The sequence below is a fragment of the Mauremys reevesii genome, linkage group 15 (genome assembly GCF_016161935.1).
Source record: "Mauremys reevesii isolate NIE-2019 linkage group 15, ASM1616193v1, whole genome shotgun sequence".
Taxonomy (NCBI): Eukaryota; Metazoa; Chordata; order Testudines; family Geoemydidae; genus Mauremys; species Mauremys reevesii.
In genome coordinates this window covers 6,212,510-6,234,274 of record NC_052637.1, presented here as the reverse complement: position 1 = coordinate 6,234,274, position 21,765 = coordinate 6,212,510, and the positions used below count along the sequence as shown (strand labels likewise).

At 53.6% G+C, this 21,765-nt stretch overlaps 1 protein-coding gene, 1 long non-coding RNA gene and 1 pseudogene across 2 annotated transcripts in view; all 3 read left to right on the top strand.

Annotated features, from left to right (window-relative positions):
• Positions 1-21,765, top strand: part of LOC120383937 (E3 ubiquitin-protein ligase TRIM39-like) — a 961,691-nt gene that overhangs the window by 459,550 nt on the left and 480,376 nt on the right. The window lies entirely within an intron of this gene.
• LOC120384000 lies at positions 1,788-7,059 on the top strand. The gene is made up of 4 exons (XR_005588587.1): positions 1,788-2,486; positions 2,591-2,986; positions 5,777-5,880; positions 6,841-7,059. It is a non-coding gene; the product is annotated as an uncharacterized LOC120384000 (long non-coding RNA).
• Positions 11,268-20,202, top strand: LOC120383942 (annotated as a pseudogene).

Below are 21,765 nucleotides of genomic sequence, written 5' to 3'. Positions count from 1 at the left end.
CGAGAGGGTTACCAAGCCCAGCAAGGGAGCTGCAGGCTGAGCCAGAGCCCCAGCGAGAGCAGAAGAACTTTTTTCTTTGGGAAGACCTCTTTAGACTTTCAGTGTGTGACAAGCTGAGCCCCAAAAGCATGGACTAAAGGTGGTGAGCTGGCCAGAGGGCCGAATTACCAGGCAGAGATACTGCCATGGTGCTGGAGTGACCATTGATGGAGGACCAGAGGGCACCTAACAATGAGTAGATTCATTGATTATTGGCATAGTCAGCAGGATTGAATTCCCCCCGTCATCCATGAGGGCTCATGGAAGTCTTGGTTACTGAGGGAAGGTCCATCCCCCGAAGTGGGATTTCCCATCTGAGTTCCAGGGACTGGTTAAGCAGCCAAAGCAGGGCTCGGGTTTCTCCAACAGCTCCTAGAAACCCAACAGAAGCAGAAGGAAGTGCAGGCAGAGCTACAGATGCAGCTGGTAATCTTGAGGGAGCAGCAGCAATACCTGTGAGAGATCCTGCAAAGGGAAATCAACCTGCTACGCCCACAGACAAAAAGAGCAGACTCGGAGAGCATGCTGGGACTGTGCTGAGAAGGTTAGCCCAGGAGAGCAGGGCATGAGAAAGTGTACAAGCATAGCCTAATGCCAAGATGGGAACAAAAGTTCTTTGCTTTGGGTGCAGAGAAGCAGGCCATATCGAAAGACCCGGCCTGCATAGGAAATTCCTGAATGGCAAATGGAGGGGCCAGGGCCCCAAGAAGATAGAAAGAAAGGAGAAGGTGTCCTCTTGGACAAACACACATGAGGCAGGCTAGGTGGAGATGGCAGGGGTGGCCATGGACCTTGCAGACCCTCCTCCAACACACCTGTTGGGTGCTGCAGGGAGGTGAAAGATGAAATGGTTGGCACAGAGCTGAATCAATCATGAGAGTTGAGCAGTGGTGTGTGCTCAGACCCTGATGGAAAAGGTTTTGGGGGATGCAGCAGCAGTAAAAAAAAGGCTACAGAAGAAGCTAGTGGCTTCAGAATAAGGCTTTGCAAGCAGTTGTTAATGAGAATGAGTGGCTGCAGGAAAAGAATGATGGCCTCTGAGTTCTGGTGAGTACGAGGCTGTACGAGTGCACAGCCGGTGACAGCAGTGAGATGGTGAGGGATGAATACTGGACAAGAGTAGAACTTGCCCCGGGTTGGTCTGGATTTTAAGGAGGAGGGGGTATATAACAGGGTGGCTTGGCCTGTGGCTGCAAAGCCTGGAGATGACTAAGTGAGCCCCACCGGAGAGGAAACAAGGGAAAACAACAGCAAAAGTACAGAAGCAGCCCTAGCTGTTCAGTATACGGCCTTGGGCCAAAACCTGGAGTCCAGGGTAGCACTGGGTTCTCCCACCGTCCCTAAGGAAGGGGACATAGAAGACCATAGAACCCCAAGAAGGGCAAACGAGGCCAAAATCAGGCTGAGGAAGAGCTCCCCAGGAGGGTGGAAGGCCTTGTTTCTCTTCAAGACATTTTTTGACTTTGTTTCGAAGGAGCATGACCCAGGAAGCAGTGGACTAAAGGACGGTGACCTGGTTGGAGGGCTGAGTTCCCAGCCAACAAACTGCAAGATTGACTATCAATAGGGTTGCTAGCCCAGGATCTAGCAGTGAGTGAACTCTGGTACAAAACCATTATGGAAACAGCCTGGTATTGGCGAGTGGGTGGGGAGACCAGGGAGATGGGAGGGGTTACTGAGGCTGGGGTGAGGAAGAATCTGTGGGGCTGGGAGGGGAAGGACATGGCCCAGCTTGTGGGAGGGATCCTGCTGGTTGTGTCTGGAGCACTGTGTAGCCTCTTCTATGGGAAGTTACCATAGGTCAGTGGGGCCTGAATCTCTCCTGCTCCTTTGTTCTCTTTGGGCTTCACAGGAGATGTCTGGTGAACTGCCCGTGGACTCTGTGCCCAGCACCACTCTGAAATTATTTGCTACCTTTGAAGAAACAGGGCACAGCTCACCCTGTTAGGTAGGCTGGAGACTCACACTTCACTCACACACACAACACTGAGGTGCTTTGGGAAGCATAGTAACAAAGAAGAGATTTAAGTGATACTAAGCAAGAGAAAGAGACAAATGTCAAACAGACAAACAAAGCAAAACACACTTTGTAGTGACTAAAACTGAATCTTAAGAGTCACAATCTTGGCCTTAGCAGTTTGCAGACCGACATCTCAGCTTTCCTAACAGACCTTATTTGATGTCCCTGTACTGTACAAAAATTCTCTGTCGAATCCGGTGATTTGATTGCTTTGCCTTTCGGTTTCAGACCCTTTGTTCTCCTTCTGGGGTGCCTGGACCCTGATTGTAACATCTTTCTTCCAGTCTCTGTCCCAGCCTCTCACACAGATGAATGCTGCAGCCAGCCCAGCTCAGAGAGCAGTGGGGAGAGATGATCTCATCCCGTCAAACCAAGCAACATGGGTCCCATTGTGGCTTAGATGGAAGATCCCGTGCATCTCCTGGAGGTAAGAACCGTTCACTCTTCTGTGCACTTGGGGCTGTTGCAACAAAGAGGGGGCTCCTGTTACATAGCCTAGTTGCAATTGCGACTTTGTTTTTTTATTCTCAGAGGATGTGTCCGGGATCCTGGAGACTGTTTTCTGCAGGAGGTTTGAGTGGGGAGAGGTCACTCACTGTCATGACCCCTTGGTCATTAACCCAGGTCTGCAGGGTTCATGGGAGCAGCCACACTCCAGCAGGCCACCTGGAAGCCTCCTAAAAACTGCTTACCTAGGACTTACGAAGTCCAGAACCAGTTGGAGGCTCTATCCCTAAGGCCTTATTGGCAGAGTCCCAGAGCAGCTAATCGGCCCCTGGGACCTCCTTAAACCAACAGCAGGAACAAGAAGCTGTGTGAACACCCGAGCTCCCCTGTCTTCTGGACCATGTGTTAGCTGTTCCTGCTCCCACTGCCCAGGCTTGATTTCCTGGCATCCTGACTCGCTGTGACTCATCTGATTTGAGGGTTTGGACACAATTTGGTCTTTTGCTTCTGCTCTTCCAGTATCCTGACCCAGCTGACTCTCAACTTCTGTCTTCTGAGTGTGGACTCTGCCTCTGACCACTAGGTCGGGCTGCCCATGTCCTGGCCATGACACTGACTTTTCTACAATTCCTCCAATGCCCTTTTCTGCTCTCCAGCTCTGCTTTCCCGGCAAAACACACCAATCCCCTGGCTCCCAGAGTCCTGGTTGCTGCTATTCAAGGGCTCAGGGGTAGTGCTTGTATTGCCCCCTCCCACACCAGGGCCGGCTCTAGGCACCAGCCCTCCAAGCATGTGCTTGGGGTGGCACTTTCTAAGGGGCGGCACTTCGCCCCCTCCTTTTTTTATTTTTATTTTTTTGCTTGGAGTCTCATTGCTGGGAGCAGGCCCTGGCGCAGCCACTCGCCGGAGCCGGGATCCGCACCCACTGCCCAGCCCCGCGGCACCATGCAGAGCCCACTCGGAAACGTGGCGCCGCCGGGAGTGACAGCGGCAGCAGGACCCCTCCTCCCTCCATCCCCGGCTCCTCACACATTCCCGGAGCCCCTCTCACCGCCGCCGCAGCCCGGGCTTGGCTCCTCCTCCGTCCCCAGCTCCTCACACGCTCCGGGAGCTCCTCACACAGCCAAGCCCGGGCTGCGGCAGCGGCGAGAGGGGCTCCCAGAGTCAGGGCTGCCCTAGCGGGGGGGGGAAAGTGGGGCAATTTTCCCCAGGCTCCGGGCCCTGCAGGGTATGTCGGAGGCTCCCCCAGCCTCCGGTGTCTCAGCTGGTAAGGGGGTGGGGCTTCGAGCTGCAGCCGAGCCACGGGAACTCAGACCCCGCTGGAGACACCACGCTGCTGCAGCGCTGTCGGGGAGAGGGGGTAAGTGGCATGGTAAGGGGCCGGGCCGGAGCCGGGCACCCCCCCAACCCCATTCCCCCCCAGCCCTGACCCCCAGCTCCGAGCCCAGCCCCTCAGAGCTGGGCACTCCCCCAAACCCATCCTCCACACCCAGCCCTGACCCCCAGCTCCAAGCCCAGCCCCTCTGAGCCGGGCACCCCGCCGACCCCATCCCCCCCACAGCCCCGACCCCCAGCTCCGAGCCCAGCCCCTCTGATCCGGACACCCCCCTGTTTCCATTCCCCACAGCCGTGACCCCCAGCTCCGAGCCCAGTCCATCTGAACCGGGCACCCCTGACCCCATCCCCCCCACAGCCCTGACCCCCAGCTCTGAGCTCAGCCCCTCTGAGCCAGGCACCCCAACCCCATTCCCCCACAGCCCTGACCCCAGCTGAGCCCAGCCCCTCTGATCCGGACACCCCTGACTCCATCCCCCACAGCCCTGACCCCAGCTCTGAGCCCAGTCCTCTGAGCTGGGCACCCTGACACCATCCCCACAGCCCTGACCCCCAGCTCCGAGCCCAGCCCCTCTGAGCCGGGCACCCCGACCCCAGCCCCCACAGCCCTGACCCCAGCTCTGAGCCCAGCCCCTCTGAGCCAGACAACCTCCGACCCCATCTCCTCACAGTCCTGAGCCCAGCCCCTCTGAGCTGGGCACCCCCCAACCCAGAGCCCAGCTCCCCACCCAGCCCTGGGCAACAGCAGCACCACCCCCAGGCGACAGCCCATTGGCACCAACCATCACCCAGCAACAGCCCATTATGTAATTGCAAATGTAGACAGACCAGTAAAGCATTTAATGTTTTTAAATCATGTATTTGGTGTATTTTCAAATTATTACAAATTAATTTTTGAATGTATTTCACTAGTTATTTTTTACATTTCCAAATACATGTTACTATAGTATTACAACTTTTTTTTATGGAAGGGGCCCCCAAAATTGCTTTGCCCCAGGCCCCCTGAATCCTCTGGGTGGCCCTGCCCAGTGTGTGTGAGGAGCTGGGGAGGGAGGGAAGCGGGGCCCCCTGGAGCCAAGCCCGGGCTGTGATGGTGGCGAGGGGATCCTGGAGTGTGTGAGGAGGTGAGCGGCCGGCTGGCCTCGTTGGTGCTGAGCCCATAGCCCCGCAGCCGGAGATCCTCACCTTCCCTCCTGCCGGGTCTGGGCCAGGGCACCGTGAGGCTGAAGAGCAGCAGGTCCGGGGGGCTCTCCAGGTCCTCGGCCACCAGCATGTCGGGGGTGAGGGCGGTGAGCGCGAACTGATCCACCTTGGCCACCAGCAATGCTGTGAAGCCCAGGGAGGGGGCCGTGTTCTTTGCGCCACCCCATAGCTGCACCACCACCTGGAAGTACTCCCGCTCCGCGCCACCCAGCAGCTCCACCCGCATGGGGACAGAGTCGCAGCTGGGCCAGGGCTTGGCTGCAGCGTGCTGGTAGCGGATCCCACGTTTGGGGGGAGCCCAGTTCTGGGGCAGCAGGGGATGTGAGTGGGGGGGCACCGGTGGGCAGGAGGGGGAGCTCATGTCTGGGGGGTGGAAGCCAAAAAAATTTTTGCTTGGGGTGGCAAAAAACCTAGAGCCGGCCCTGTCCCCCACCACAGCTGCTTTTCCTATGGGAATCTCCCTAGCGCAGAGGAGAAATCTGCTCTTCTCTTAGAATCAGTCCTGGCAGCAATTCGGGAAGTCATAGAAGGGACGGTCTGCTAAGCTCCCTCTGCAATGCCACTGTCAGAGACCATTACTGGTGGGTGCCAAGTGACTGCGCAGGCAGCTCCCTGAGAGACTCCTAGGGGCAGGATAGTCGTGTTTCATGGTGACCTCTGAAAGCCATGCAAAGAGTGCAGCATTGACGAGACTCCCCTGCTGTAACAAAGGGTTTCTGTTCTTCTACACAGTCAGCCAGTGAGGCCAGTTTGCAGAACGTGGAAGAGCTGTTTGGTGATGAGTTGGAGGATTCACCATATAGGTGGCAGCAGCTGCAGATCCTGGAGTCCCTATGGTAGGGTTACCATGCGTCCAGATTTTCCTGGACATGTCCGGCTTTTTGGTTTTTAAACATCTGCACTGGGAGGAATTTGTAAAAATCTAAAAAGGTCCGGGATTTCCCTCCCAGTGCAGAGCGCGATGCAGCTAACACGGCAGCTGGGCTGGATTGAGCTGCTCGCATCCAGGCCTCCAGCAGTCAGAGCCCCTCCCCTGCTCCCCTCTCCCCTGCAGGATCAGCGCACGGCGCCGGCAGCGCTCTGGGGGGGCTGGGCTGCGCGCTCCACAGGGCAGCGCAGACTGTGTCTGGCTCCGCACACCAGACACGCTGCTCTGAGCAGCATGGTGAGGGGGGCGGGGGAGTTGGAGAAGGGACAGGGGGTCCCAAGGGACAGTCAGGGGACAGGGAGCAGGGGGGGTTGTTTGGGGCAGGAGTACTGGGGGGAGTCTGTCAGGGGGTGGGGCTGTGGAGAGGGGTCAGGGCAGTCAAGGGACAGGGAGCAGGTGGAGTTAGATGGGTGGGAGGTTCGGGGCAGTCAGGGGACAGGGAGCGGTTGGATAGGTGTGGGAGTCCCGGGGGTCTGTCAGGGGTGGGGGTGTGGATAGGGGTCATTGCAGTCAGGGGATAGGTAGGGGGTGGAGTTCTAGGGGTCAGTTAGGGTGGGGGGGGTCTAAGAAGGGGGTAGTCAGGGACAAGGAGAAGGGAGGCTTAGACAGGGGGTGGGGTCCCAAGGGGCAGTTAGGAGCAGGGGTCCCGGGAGAGGGCGATCAGGGGACAAGGAGCTGGGGGTTGGATGGGTTGGGGGTTCTGTGGGGGGCAGTCAGGGAGCAGGAAGTGGAAGCGTATGGATAGGGGGCAGGGCTACTACTCCCCGCCATGGAGTGTCCTCTTTTTTGAAAGTTCAAATATGGTAACCCTACCCTATGGGCCAAGCTTCCACTCCTGACAGTTCAGGCTAACCTCCCCCGTTCTCAGGGAGTCTTTGGCTTTAGCTGCTTGGCCTGCCTGCCGAGACAGAGGACTCAGGTATTTCCATCAGGCTGCTCAGTTGCAAATGCAGCCACCCAAAGAAGTGAAGAATGGAAGTGAAAGAGCAAAGCTGGACCATCCACTGAGCTGCTGCAATCAAATGAGCAGAGCCTGGGAGAGAAGAGGGAAAGCTCGAAGGTGGCTGGTGGCTGTAGGGAGCCAGGGGAAGAGAAATAAATAGTTAATGAGGAATTCTAGGGGCATTGTCTTGTGTGGTGAAGGGTTTAAAATGGGTCTATTTACTATCACATTAAACTTTAAAATAGCTGGTGTGACAGACCCAAACCAGTGGGGTACAGGAATCTGCTGGAGGGCAAATATACTGGTCACTGGATGAGTAGTTTTCTGTTCCCTGAGTGACCGGAGCAGGGGCTGCACTAGAGTAATCAGGAACCTGCTAGAACCAATTAAGGCAGACAGGCTGATTAGAACACCTGCAGCCAATCAAGGCAGGCTAATCAGGGCACCAGTCAGGCAGTGGGGAGCCAGAGGAGAGGAAGTGCGTGTGAGGAGCTGGGAGCAAGAGGCACGAGGGAGAGGGAAAGGGAGAGGGAGTGCTGCTGGATGACTAAGGAGTACAAGCGTTATCAGACACCAGAAGGAAGGGCCTGTGGTGAGGATAAAGAAGGTGTTTGGAGGGGGCCATGGGGAAGTAGCCCAGGGAGTTGTAGCTGTCATGCTGCTGTTACAGGAGGCACTATAGACAGCTGCAATCCACAGGGCCCTAGGCTGGAACCCGGAGTAGAGGGTGGGCCTGGGTTCCCCCCAAACCTCCCAACTCCAGATCATACACAGGAGGAGTTGATCCAGACTGTGGGGAAGATCACTGAGGTGAGCAAATCTCCCAATAAGCGCAGGACCCACCAAGGTAGAGGAGGAACTTTGTCACAATGGGTATGACTGTCGGGCAGCAGGAGCGCTGCCAGCTTTTTTGGTGCCCTAGGTAATGGAAGGTTCCACCCCATAAATGGTGCCCCCGACAGAGGCAGTGGAAGGTCCCACCCTCAAAATACTGCTGACCACCGGGGCAGCCAAAGATCCGGCTGCTGCGGTCGCCATGCTCCCCAAATGTTAGTGCCCTAGGCTCCGTGTCTGCCCCCACAGTGGAAGAACAAGATCTCGCTGCAGAACCTGTCCATGGTTCTGTGGCAGCTGAGAGCGCAGAGCAGCATGCCCAGAATGCCATGGACAGCCTCCAGCAGGCCAAGCTGGCTGTCTAGATGGACATGCGGGACAGCTACTTGTGGTGTGAGTGACAGCCCCTTTCCCTTCCCTAGGCAACACTCCTGCCCACTCCCTGCCCCAAAAGACTCTGGGACCCCACGTGGTGCCACCTGGGAGGGGCTCAGGCTTCCCAGCATGCTCTGCAACTTCCTGCCCTTCACCTGGGTCTGGGGGGAGGCAGACACGGAGCCAGGGTCAGCACCTCAGCCTGACCTTCTGCCTCCCCACCCAGACCTCTTCTGCCCTCAGTTCAGGCACAGGGTTCCCCGGAAAGGCAGACGTGGAGCTCTGAGTAAGGGAACTGCCGGCTGCTGTTTGCTTGTACTGTGTTCAGGGCACAGGAATGTCTGGACATTGTTTGTAACTAATACAGATTGCACCAGAGAAATACCTGACTCCTATAATCCATTTCTCCTGCCAATGGAAGAACCTAGCCAGGCCCCAAACCCTGGCTAACTGCTGAGGTCAAAGGAGCAATGGTACAACCCGAGTCAGAATCTAGACCTGTGGAGGCAAATGCGTTGGTGGGAAACATTTGCGAGGAGATCCAGCAGCAAAGATCCTGTGCAGAGGAGCAATTGCTGCTAACTGTGGTCTTGAGCATGTCCAGCTTTGTGTGCCGAGCAGTCCCCCTTGTCCCTTCTCTCAGGCCTGACACTCCTCTGCTCAGAGTCAGACAAAGCCCAAACTGACTCATATTTCCGCCCAGCAGAATCGGTCCACACAGTGATTACAGGGTCAGTATTGGGCCAAGGAGATAGACCACATCAAAGACTGGTGACATCACCATTATCACCCAAAACTGCACAGACTGGCCTAGTGCCTATGGGGAGGGTCAGTGAGATGATTATCAGACAAACTGTGTCTGTGCGTGTCCATCCGTCTCCTTATCCTCTTCTTCCAGGTTCTGGCTGCAGAGGGAAAGGTTTGCCCCATAGTTAAGGTGCTAAGTTAATCTGCACAGATCCAGGTTTTGCTCCATGTGAAGTCAGGTAAGTCACTTATTCTGTCTGAGCCTGAATTTCCCCTCTTCTAAAATGCAGGAAACAGCCCTTCCCCATCTCACAGCAGAAGAAGCACTGTGGGGGGCGGGGAGGCACATGGGGTCATGTGTCCCCCAGATTTAATGTTTGGCTTGTAGTGACCATGTTCACACAGACTGAGCATGTTTAGTAACATCAGCTGAAGGTGCAGCCCTCACTCTGTGCCCCCCCCCCCACACACACCATCGGCAGGTCTGGGTCATCTCTGCACAGCAGTATGACGAGGCTAAGCCCATTGGTGTTTGTGACATGCTCAGACAGTGCAGGGACGGGGGCCAGATAAGGACCTGCAATCGCTAGAAGTGCAGCTGTTTCCTGTCACATCAACTCCCAAAAACTTCACATTGGGGTTGTCACAAACTTTCCTGATTTCACACTGACTCCTTCACTAGCTGGTGTTTCTCTTAACACCCCAGCTCCTGGAATCCTGTGATTAACTGACAATCTCAGCTCTCACTTTAACAAAGGTCAGTTTCTTGCTCTCATGGCTGAGAAGAAAAAGCTGAGAACATGGCAGCTCAGAAACAAACACACACTCCAGAATGTAATTTTTTAGAAGAAAACCCTCATGTTTCCTTCAGCCAAACTCAAGATTTTGGATGACGTGGTACTGACTGTACTGCCTTGGCAGGGATCAGTTTGTTTTCAGGCCTCTTGTCTCCAGCAAAGGCTCTAAGGACCTAAACATAAAAATGAACATTCTAATTTCTCTCTTCACTTCACCCCCAATACAGGGGGCCTGTGCTCATTTGCTGCTTGGGCCCACAGCCCAGCTCCATGTGCATTCCCACACTTTGCCCTCTCTGTCTACTTCCCTTTCTATTAACTCTTCTGTTTTAGATAAATGATGGCACTAAATTAGGGGGGTCTCCAGGGGTAGCAGATAGAGATTTACGGCCTGAGTTCTCAGTGGCACAGGATTGCCAACCCCAAACTTTTGAAAATCATGAGTCGAGACCCCCAAAATGACACAACTGCCTGTTATGAGACATAAAAATGATAAATGTTGAGTTCTTTCGATTTGCCTTCTGGCTTCTCAGCCCTTTAGGCTGCACTGAGATCACCTTTTTATAGTTTTTCTCTGTAACCAAGCAACTTCCTTTGTTTAGGAAACAAAAGCCAAAAGTCTCACCTCGTCACATGCTTCCAGGACCTGGGGCTTTAACAAACACACCAAATATCAGGTAAAACCATGCTCTGAAGTGTCCCTAGCCTCTGTTTGCCAGAAGCTGGGAATGGGCAGCAGGGCATGGATCACTTGATGATTCCCTGTTCCGTTCATTCCCTCTGAAACACCTGGCATTGGCCACTGTCAGAAGACTAGATGATCATAATGGTCCCTTCTGATCTTGGATTCTATGACAGAATACTGGCTAGATGGACTATTGATCTGACCCAGTATGGCCATTCTTATGTTCATGAGACTCATTCTAAAATCCTGAATAGTGGCAACGCTTTTGACACTGCACCTCCTTTACACTGAGGCAGAGCTGCCTTAGCGTATGTCACAATCAGGCCTTTGAAACATTGATTCCAGTTTAACTAAGTTTTTGGCCTGTGAATTGAATATCCCTAGACTCAGAAGGATTAGATTTTATTGGTAGATGTCAGTAAATATTGATTTCACTGTATACACACAAACCATGGAAAAATATTTCCATTGATAAGTGAAATTTTTCAAATAGGCACAGTAAGAAAAATGCTGCTTGAGAACTTACTAGAGTTTGATTTAAGGAGATTTACTTAGTATATTTTGACGTGTGATGTTGACAATTTGTGTTTTAACAGTTACACTTTTTAACTTTTTGAATCTCTGTGTCGACTGTCATAAACTAATTTATTGTCTGACTAAAATATTGTCTGAATGCCCCTACCCGTTTCCCACACTGTGAACAATAATATTGATAAAAACTGAAACTGTGACAGTTTAAATAGAAAAATACAAAAAAAGTCTTACAAATAAATATTATTCTTTATCTGTCAAAATTACATATTAAATCAAATGAATTCTGCCAAGCCTAAATATCACTCCTTGGACACGCAGTTCTGTCAGCTCAGCAGGACAAGGGAAAGCTGATGTCCCTGTGAAGCCCCAGTGACTCCCCCCCCCACACACCAGCAGAGGGGGCTGATTGCAGGATCAGAGCCTTGTTGGGACGTTTCTCACCAAACCCTCCAGGGCTGGAACATTACCGGTGATCTGGCTCCAGCTCAGCAAACAGCCTGAGTCAGTTCCAGGAAGAGAAACACCCAATTGCTGCTGCTGCAGGCCGGGCATATTTCTGAGCTCAGGAAAGTGAAACTAACCCTGTGACACTGTCCAGAGGGAGCCATGGCCACAGACAACCCCGTGGAAAGTCTCCAGGAGGAAGCTACATGCCCCATCTGTCTGGAGTATTTTAAGGACCTGGTGATTATAGACTGTGGGCACAATTTCTGCCGAGCCTGCATCGCCCAGTGCTGGGAGGGATCAAATGCAGACGTCTCCTGCCCTCAGTGCAGAGAAACTGTGCAACAGGGAAACCTCAGGCCCAACAGGCAGCTGGCAAATGTTGTAGAAATGGTCAAACGGCTGAGTTTACAGGCAGCAAAGGGAGCAGGAGAGGAGAGGGTGTGTGGGGAACACCAGGAGACTCTGAAATTGTTCTGTGAAGAGGATCAAACTTCTGTCTGTGTGGTTTGCCATCTGTCCCGGGCTCACAGAGAGCACAGGGTGGTTCCCATAGAGGAGGCTGCCCAGGAGTACAAGGTAGGGAATTGCTGTCAGGTTTAATGGGTAATAACTTTGGATTATAATTACAGGCTGATTTCACTGAATGTTACCTGTCATGGGTGTGATGCATCATTCAGCTCTGTAAAGCCTTCCTTGTACGGGAGATGCTATCACGAAATGAATGATCTGGCAGTGCGGCGACAGAATCAGAATATCAAGTCTTGAAAGATACCTGATGTGGGAAACTTTTCTCTGAGTTTCTGAATGTTTTTCACACTCAGCTTCCACTGCTGAAATAAGGGGACTTTTTACACCACGGTTGGTGTTAACAATCAATGAGGTTTAAATCACAGGAGCTGCAGGCCAGTCTAGGTGAGTGTGTTACCTTCAGACTGGAGAACTGCTCATTTAAATATCAACACTGTTAATTATTTTGTTCCCCGTGTGAGAGCGGAGAGGGAGAATTACAGCTCTGCACCATTTATTGCCAGTGCCACCAGCGGGTGATGTTTGGGAGATGCCACCTCTTATTTCCCCCCAGTAAAGGAGGACCAGGCCCAGAGAGCCCAGCAGAGCCCAAGGGCAAATTCTAGCCCCATGAGGGGAGTCCAGCCCCAGGAGCCCCTTAGAGCCGATCAGCAACTCCATCCTGTTCTGAACATTGCACCATCTACTGTGAACAGATCATGGTGTCTCTTTTTGGTGACTCGCGTGGGAGGAGCTTATTTTGTGGGTGGAGCTTCAAAGAATCCAGCCACCTTTGCCCCTCCCTGTTCTGATCCCTGCTCATTTATGAAGCTGTTTTGCTGGATGCAAAGGCTGCTTTTCCACCTCCTGTCTCTCACTAGCCCCTGCTGGCTCCCTCCCTCCCTCACTGCTTCCCTGCAGCAGCACCGCAGGGGTGTCACCGAACAGCTCCCCAGGAGCTCTCAGCAGCAGCCTGGGCCCTTGGGCAGAGGGGAGGAGACAACTCGAGGGCTCAGAGAAAGGAGAGTGAAATGGGGAAATTTCGGGGGGGGGGGCTGTGGGGGGCTGCCAGGGGTGCTGCACAGAGCCAGGCTGATGGGGCAGGAGCACGTTGCTGTGCTGTGTGAATGAATCACACGCTGTCAAAGGGGAAGAGAGCCCTGGGTTGTTACAGCTCTGGAGCAGTTATAATTATGGGTGGCACATTCCCTCAGACCGAGTGTTCCCTGGTCCTCACTGACCTCCAGCCACATCACAGCTTCACCCTGTGCAGTTAATGGGACTGCGCTGGCTCAGGTGCTCGGCTGCTGCCTGGGGGAGGCCACATGGGAGCCTGGACAGAGGAGAGCACAGTGGGGTCTTGTTCCTGGCCTGGGTCTGGGTACAGGGCAGCGAGGTGCTGCCCCAACCTCTTCACTGGCACCGGCAGGAGGGATCGTTCAGAACCTTCCCAGCTGTTTCCCCTCTGGCCTGTGCTCAGTGATGTGAAGCTTTAGCTCAGACACAGGCTCTGGGAAGTCCTGAGGGTACGTCTTCACTACCCGCCGTAGTGAACCCATGAGGGATTTGGGGCCGGCAGAGCCGAGTCTGCTGCCTCCTTCCAGGGTATTTACTGCTCTGGTACAGTACTGTCCACCCATCGGACAGGCAGACTAATGGCTGTTTATCGCACATGATGCCCCTGCAGGTGAAACTCCAGGGAGCCCTGGCCCCTCTGAGGAAGGAGCTGGAAGAGGCCCTGGCTCTGATGTCTGCAGAGGAAGAGGAGATCACAGAGTGGCAGGTGGGTGTCCAGGTTTATTCCTCCCTGAGCCCTTCCCCCTGCAGTGTTCCCAGGAATGACGGGACCGTAAAGCTCCTGGATGTGGTTACGAACGTGCTCTGGTTGTTTGCTCCATTGCACAGTCTTGGTGCCGGCCATGGACAGCACAAGCCTCCGGCACTTGGGGATGCCGGGCATGAGTGCGGGAATCTCCCCGGTGCCCAGATCAGCACCCTGCCCACTGCTCCACCCCATTTGTCCTCCTCTCCCCGAGGCCCCATCCATGCGCCTCTCCTGCTCTGCCCCATGCCCGGCTCCCACTCAGCCCCCTCCCCAGAGGCTCCCCGCTCACCGTTCACTGTTGCAGCTCGCTCCTCTCCCCCATCCCCTCCTCCAAGTCCCCCTCGCCTGCCGCTTGCTCCTTTCTGCCCCCTCCTGCCTTAAGGGGGAGTGATGGGGGGGAGGGACAGAAAGGAGCACTTTGCGGGGACCCCACACACGACGGGCTCCCTAAAGGCTGCGATCCATGGGGCACTGGGCACATGAGCATGGGGCACTCGGCCAGGCTGGGTGAGGCCATAGCCAGCCTTGACAATGCCCTGGGCACCCAACACCCATGTGAGCTGCCGGATGGCACCGAAAGGACTTTTAGCACCTGCCCTAGTCCTGGACATTGCAGCCCTGGGAGCAGGTTGTCAAAAAAGGAGCATCGTTCACATCCCACTGTGATGGCTCCCCTGAGTGTCTGAGTGCCCAGCACTGGGCACCCAAATCCCCCCATGGATGCCCTGTGCGGCCCCCTGTAAATCTCTCCTGCACCCTCGATTTCTCCCCACTCCCCTGTGTCCATCCCCTGCCACCTGCAATAACATACTGCTGCTTTACAAAGCACCCTAGACAACCCCGCTATGGAACTGGCCATATGAACTCTGAACTAAAACAAACCCATTATGGTACGTTTCCCAAAGAAGTAAATCTCCTTACAAACCTGATACTGATCTAATCCCCTGCTTCATGGACAGAGGCCCAGTCTATGTAACTCAGCATCTGGCTCACGTTTTCTCTGTGCCTTTCCTATTCTTCTATTTCAAGGGGAAAGTGAAGAATAGGAGAGAGATGATTGCAGGTGAATTTAACAAACTGCACACACTGCTGAGAGAGGAGGAGCAGCTGCTTCTGCAGAGCCGGAGGAGGAGGAGAGGGAGACCCTGCAGAGACTACAGGAAAATGTAACCAAACTCTCCCAGCAAAGCTCCTCTCTGCAGCAGCTGATCACAGAGATTGAAGAGAAGTGTCATCAACCAGTTGTGGAGCTGCTAAAGGTGAGACGGCATCAAAATTCTCCACCCATCCAGAATTAGAACTCAGATCCCAGGGTCTGGATTCCAGCAGTTAGAGTAAATGTGTTCTGCGGTTTACTGACAAACAGAACATCTGGCTAAGGGCTCCATCAGTTCCAAAATATCCCAGTCCATGTTAGAGAGGAATTCTCCTCATGGAGACCCAGTGAGGCCATGGGAGATTAAACGCATGATACAAGAATGATACTGAGCTGAACCCATCCCTGCTCTGACTCCAGAACATTAGACCCAATACAGTCGATAAACACAGATACTGATGGGTTGAATCCCTAGAAGGGAGAATCCTTTAGCTAAATTCCTGTCTCACCTACATAAATGAAACAAGTGTTAATGCACAATAGTGTACGAGATTTTACCACAAAACAGTGAAGCCTGGGAGGGTTGATCTAGTTTCTAGATGAAAGTTTGATGCCCAGAGTGAAACTCACACAGTTTTATGCACATTGTATTAATACAGAACATTTATTCTCTTTTTTCCTTTCAGGCTGTGAAAAGCACATTGAGCAGGTGTGTTTCCTATGTTCATTGCACTTATATGCTTGGTGGTGGTTCTGGGATGCTGTGTGTACAGAGCAGCTGAGTGATGATGGGACGTTTTCTTCATAGGAGTGAGAATGTGAAACTCCAAGAACCAGAAGCTGTTTCTACTGACCTGAAAAACGTGTATAAAATTTCCCTTGACATGAGGGAAGCGCTGCAGAGATTCGGAGGTGAGTGGATTCTACTGGGACATTCAGCTGTGTTGTGCCTGGGGCTCTGGACAGAGCCTGGGACCCCAGGACACGCTTGCACCCAGCTGACAGGCTTGTAGCTGTGATAGCTGGAGGCTGATGCGCTGAGTGCTGGTCAGTTTGCCTGCTACCTACAGCCACCTGCTGGTACTTGCCCAGGTGTCTGACCAGGCCCCGTCACTCTGACATCCTGACCCCTCCATGGCTGAGTTACTGGGTGTCCCTGAGACAGGTGCTGTGAGGCCTGGACTGGGCCCATTGTACTGGGAGCTGCAGAGACGGGTAACGGATGACGTGTCTGTGCCTCTCTCCTGGGACACATGAGGGCTGCATTGTGTGGCCACTGCTCAGCACTGCCTCAGCCCCCATTAGCCAAGGCTGGCCCAGCTTTCTGAGCTGGAGGAGGGGCTGGTCTGGCTGCTGTGGTCTGACCTGGGCCGTGTTACTGGGTAACAAGCTGAAGGTGCAGCTGCAGAGGGTCTGTGCCACTAGCAGCGTCCATGAGACAAATGGCTCTGGGCAGAGAGTTCAGGCTGGAGCCAAGTCTCCATTTTCAGCCTGATTTGTGGGGGTGAGATCAGGGGCCCAGCGGGGCATTTGTCTGCAAAGGGCAAATTAAACAGGAGCTCTGGAGTGTTTCATAGCTGATGTCCTGAGCCTGGCCTGCCTGTAACTGCGTTTCCGGGAGATGTTGACAGTCTCTCCTTGCAAGTCACTGGGATTGGGGCTCCTAAGTTGCTCAGACAGTTGCTCAGACACGTTGGAGCTGGGTGAAATGTTTTGGACAAATAGTTTATTTGCTGCAAAATTATATTTCTGGTCAACAGAAATTATTCGTGACTCCATGTCGGGTTTGCTGACTAGTTTCAATTAAGAGAAAAAGGTGCTGCCTCTTCCCTTGTAGCCTTTAGCCCAGTGGTTGGGCCCTCAGCTGGGAGCGCCAGGTTCAATCCCCCCGTGTGATGCCATGAGAGCTCGAACCACTGGGCTCCATGTGTCTGATGACGTCCCCCTGTGTCTAAACACTGCCATGGGCACTGGGCCAGAGCGTGGGAGTGAGAATGACTCTGCAGCCCAGTGGGTCGGGCCCCCACCTGGGAGCCCAGAGTCCAGCTCCTCCGCTCCAGTGACCCTGTAATTATGGATCCATAACCCCAGTGAGGGGAGGGGTTACGGCCCCTGGCACAGCAGTGTCTCAGCCATGTCTGCCGGGGTTTCCTTGCACTGATGTAGCTGCACCGGTGCAAACCCCTAGTGCAGACGCGCTGTGCAGGTGTGAACTGGGACTGGTCCCCGGTGCAGTTTCTCCCAGATGGAGGGAGCAGTAAGTGGGGAAATGCCCCCTCCTCTCCCCACTGCCCTGGCCTCATTAGCAACAGCCCATTAGTGCGCATTTATACCCCCCGAATCTTCCACTGTAATGCCCCCCAAGTGAGCCCAATCCAGACAACTGCCCCCGTGGGGGTAGGGCTGGGCCGGGCAATGGGAGGGGCTGGCTGTGGGGTTTTCCCGGCTGGAAGGTGGGGCCCGTGGGGCCTGCCAGCATGGAGAGTCCCAGCTGCTCCCCCTGGGGCAGGGCTGCACCCCCAGTGTGTGTGGGGACAGCACCAACCTGCTCTGAGCGAGAAACCAACCACACATGGCCCGAAAGCAGCAGAGATTCCCTGGGGCCTGCCTCTCCCTCCCCACTCTCTGGCTCCCACCCCTCCCTTACCCTTCCCCCACCCCTGTGAGGGACCCTGGACCCTGCGTCTATTCTGACCCCTCACCAACATCCCTCCCTCTCTTCTCACTCCCTTTCTGCTCCCCTGGGCCCCTGACCCTCTACTCCCACTTTGCCTCCCTGGCACATGCCCCTGCCCTCCACCCATCTCTGCCCCACTGGAACAGCCCATCCCTTCTCTCCCCCTGTCCTCCTGGCATCTGCCCCTCTCCCCCAAACATCCTCTGCACCCTGGAGCCCACCCATCACTTCACACCCCCACTATGTCCTGGCATCCACCTCTCCCCTGTCCCTCCTCTGTGCCATGTCTCCCACCCCTCCCCTCACCCTCCTCTGCTGTCCTGACTTTCGCCCTTCTTACTCCCCTCAGCCCTCCTGATGCCTGCCCCTCTTCCCACCCTCTCTGACCCCTGGCACCCGCCCCTTCCCTCACCCCCCTGTGCCCACCCCTCCTCTAGCCCCACTCTGACCCCTGGCACCTGCCTCTCCGCAATCCCCTCTGCTAACACCTCCTCTGCTCACCTGCCCTGCCTCTCACCCCTCTCTGCCCCGGTGCTTGTCCTCCCCTCCTCTGCCCTCCCTGTGCCTGCCCTTCTGCTCAACCCCCTCAGCCCCTGGCACCTGCCCTTTCCCTTCCCCGCACTCCTCTGCCTGCCCCTTCCCTCCTCCTGCCCCCCCACACCGGACCCGCCCTCTTGCCCCACAGCCACCATCACCCATGCCACCTTCTCTTTATTTGTCCCCCCTGCTCCTCCCCTCCCCCTCTGACTCCGTGACACCTGCACCCCTCACCACCCCTCCAGTCCCCTGATGCCAGCTCCTCCTCTGCCCCTGGCCCCATCTGCCTCCCTGGTGCAAGTCCCTTCCCTCACGCCCCTTTGTAACGCCTGGTCTCAGCCCTTCCTCTCACCTCAGCACTGCCCCACCCCTCCCCTCACCCGCTCCTAACCTCTGGGCCCCACCCTCCGTTCATCCTCCCGCTTCCCCGCTGGTGCCCCCAACGCCCTGCACACGCCTCTGCCCCCTAGGGCCTGCCCTTCTCCACACCCCTCTCTGCCCCACTTCTGCTCACCTGCTCCTTCACCCCCCATTCTGTCCCTTTGGCACCAGTGCCTGTTCATTTGCTCCCCCCCTCCCATGGCTCCACCTCCCCACTCCTCATCTCACCCCCTGGCAGCTCACCCTGCCCTTGATTTCCCCTGCCCCATTGGCGCTCCCCCATTCCCTCACACCCCTCTGCCCCCTGGTGCCTGCCCCTTCCCTTGCTTCCCTGTGCCCCCTGGGTCCATTGCCTTCTTCTGCCCTAGTGCCCACACCTCCCCTCTCCCCCTGCAGCCCACTGGCACCGGCCCTTCCCTTGACCCCCCTCTGCCTCATGGTGCCTGCCCCATCCCTTGGCCCCGCAGCCTCCTGGGGTCTGTCCCCTTCTGCTCCCATGGAACCCACCCCTCCCCCCACGCCTAGGGAACCTGTCCTTCATCCCGCTCTGTCCTCATGGTGCCTGCTCCTCTTCCCCTCCCTCCTCCACCCCTCTGCTCCTGTTTCCTCCCCCTCCCGTTTCCTCTCCCAGCATCAGCCTGTCCCCTCCCCTCCCCCGCCTCCCCTGACACCTTCCCACCCCTTCCCCGCTCCTCTTGCCCTTCCCCCTCATTGTCTCCTCACAGGCAGAGGGGCCCTGACTCCCCTCAGCTAACAACCCCCGTCTCCGCCCCAGTGATTAACCGGGACGCAGGTTAATTTCCCTTTGATCCCAGTGACCAGCCTCTGCCCCCGGCCCTGACTCTGTGACTCTCTCCCCAGTGGACGTGACTCTGGATCCAGACACGGCTCATCCCGACCTCGTCCTGTCTGAAGATCGCAAACGTGTGAGACACGGAGACAAACGCCAGGATCTGCCCAACAACGCTGAGAGATTTGATAGATATTTCGTTGTTCTGGGCGCTGAGGGGTTCACGGGCGGGAGGCGTTACTGGGAGGTGGAGGTGGGAGACAAGACAGGCTGGGACCTGGGGGTTTGTAGGGAATCTGTGGAAAGGAAAGGGGAGAGCACACTCACACCTCGGAATGGATTCTGGGTCGTGGGGCTCTGTGATGAGGGATACGAGGCAGGCACCTCCCCCCTAACCCCCCTCCCCGTGAGCGTCAGGCCCAGCCGGGTGGGGATTTTCCTGGACTATGAGGCGGGCGAGGTCTCGTTTTACAATGTGACTGACAGGTCCCATCTCTTCACTTTCACTGGCACCTTCTCCGGGAAGCTCCGCCCTTATTTCTGTCCCTGGAACAATGCTGGGGGTACAAACGCGGCTCCCCTGATAATCTGCCCGGTCCCAGCTCAGGCCGGAGGGAATCTCTGTCCCTGACAGTGACCCTGTGGCACAGACTGGCCCTTCCCAGCCCTGCTGCTCTTCCCACCCCCAGTGGTGGGGGCCAGTTACTGCAGCAACTGGACTTTCTGTGCTGACCGGACGCTGCCAGTTTCCATTTTCAGCTGGAGATTCCAGTTGAAAACCAGACACCTGGCAACCCCCAGCCCCCACCTTCCCCGTCCCCTGCCCCAGGGGTAGCAGGTGGTGGGGGATGGGGTCATTCACTCCTGTCAGAATTTTCTATCCCTGTGAAATCTCAGTGTAAAATATGAAAGGATAAAGATTATTCTAATTTAGAAAATATTATTGTAACAAGGTGTAAATACAAGAATATTTTAATTTACATTTCAACAGTATTTCAAAATCAAGCATCTAAACATATTTTTAGAAATTGAATTATTTACATTTATTTTTTTATTCTTCCCTCAAATCTATAGTGAAATTTAACTTCTCTAAATAACATCATTTGTATTTCAGCTGTGGAATGCAAGAAATGCAAAATATTTATCTTAACAAAATAAAGTATTAAATTATCAGACTGGGTTGTTCAGTTACTATGTATATGTGTTATTAACATCACAACTACACACATGTGCAGCTGCTCTCTCTCTTCCCGCCCCCACCTCTCCCCCTTTATTGTCTTGACTGGTTCTCTCTGGCAGGCAGGGCACATACACCCACTTCCTGCACTTCATCTTTGAAAATTAATAGTTGAAAAAATGATAGAATTAATTAAGCAATATATTTAACTTAACTCACACAAGATTATATAATAGTCTTTGAACTTCTGTCAGCATTAATTCATGTGATTTTTAACTTTCTAGTTACATATAATCAGTAATCAAGATGTGACCCTTCCTTTCTTTTTCTCACATCAATTAACAAAACACAGACCCTGACATCAAATGCTCTCTTCCTGTTGATAGAAATCTCTTCTACAAACTCAATTTTTTTAGTTTATTTTTCTTTAGAAATATTATTTACAGGCAATGTACTGTCACTGTGCCCTATTGATTTCACTGTACTGCTGGGCTCTTCATGTTCTTGGTTATAAGGACACAACAAATGTAGTTTGATAAAGAAATAGAGAAGGGGTTGTGTTCCTTTACTGAATCTTCACAAATTAACTTAATTGTATTAAAGATGCCGGCAGATAATGACACATAACATAAAATTTGGTGAAGCTTTTTGGCAAACCTTTCTTCTCGGCCATAAATCAGTTGGAAGGGTGATATTTTTGTTTTCACATGATGTTTAGAGTTAAAAAAAAATAAAAATAAAGTTACTCCAGGAAATTGATCATAATTCTTCTGGGTTCTGTCCACCACCTTCTGGAATGCTCTGTAAAAATAGTGACAGGTTGGTCTAATTCCTTGAAATTAGCAATTGAACCTAGTTTCTTGAAGAGCTAGCTGAGCAGAGTCTGAGGGAAGGCACATCACATGGCATTGCTAGGACTCCGTTTTGTTTTAAATGTGATGTGTTATGAACATTTTCAATGTAATAATTCAGTTTTAAAGATTTATTCACAAAATGCCATCCATGGCAGAGTGCCCTAAACTTACCTTGATTATTTGAAAATAAATACCCTAAAATTATCTTTTAATGGATTAATTTGTGCTTTTTATCCAGGCTACTGGTGTCTAGGTGGCATGGGATCCTGAAGCTATGTGTTTTTCCTAATTTTTAACACAGGGAAATATTAATCTAAAAATAAAAAATTTCCCCCTAAAATTTCCTTCAGAAATATCTGTCTTCCTTTCCTTGTTTCTCACTTTATTATGTGTAATTACTGTGGTTTCTTATCTAATTTATTGTGTTATTACATGGTAAAATATATTAATATACAACATGGTTTTTACTATCTGGCGACATAAAAATGTGTTGTCACTCATGATTTACAGCATGAAGTGTCATGAAGAGATTGCAGGCAATGTTCATTTTTTAATTATTAACTATTAATGGGCTCCCCCATCAGTTC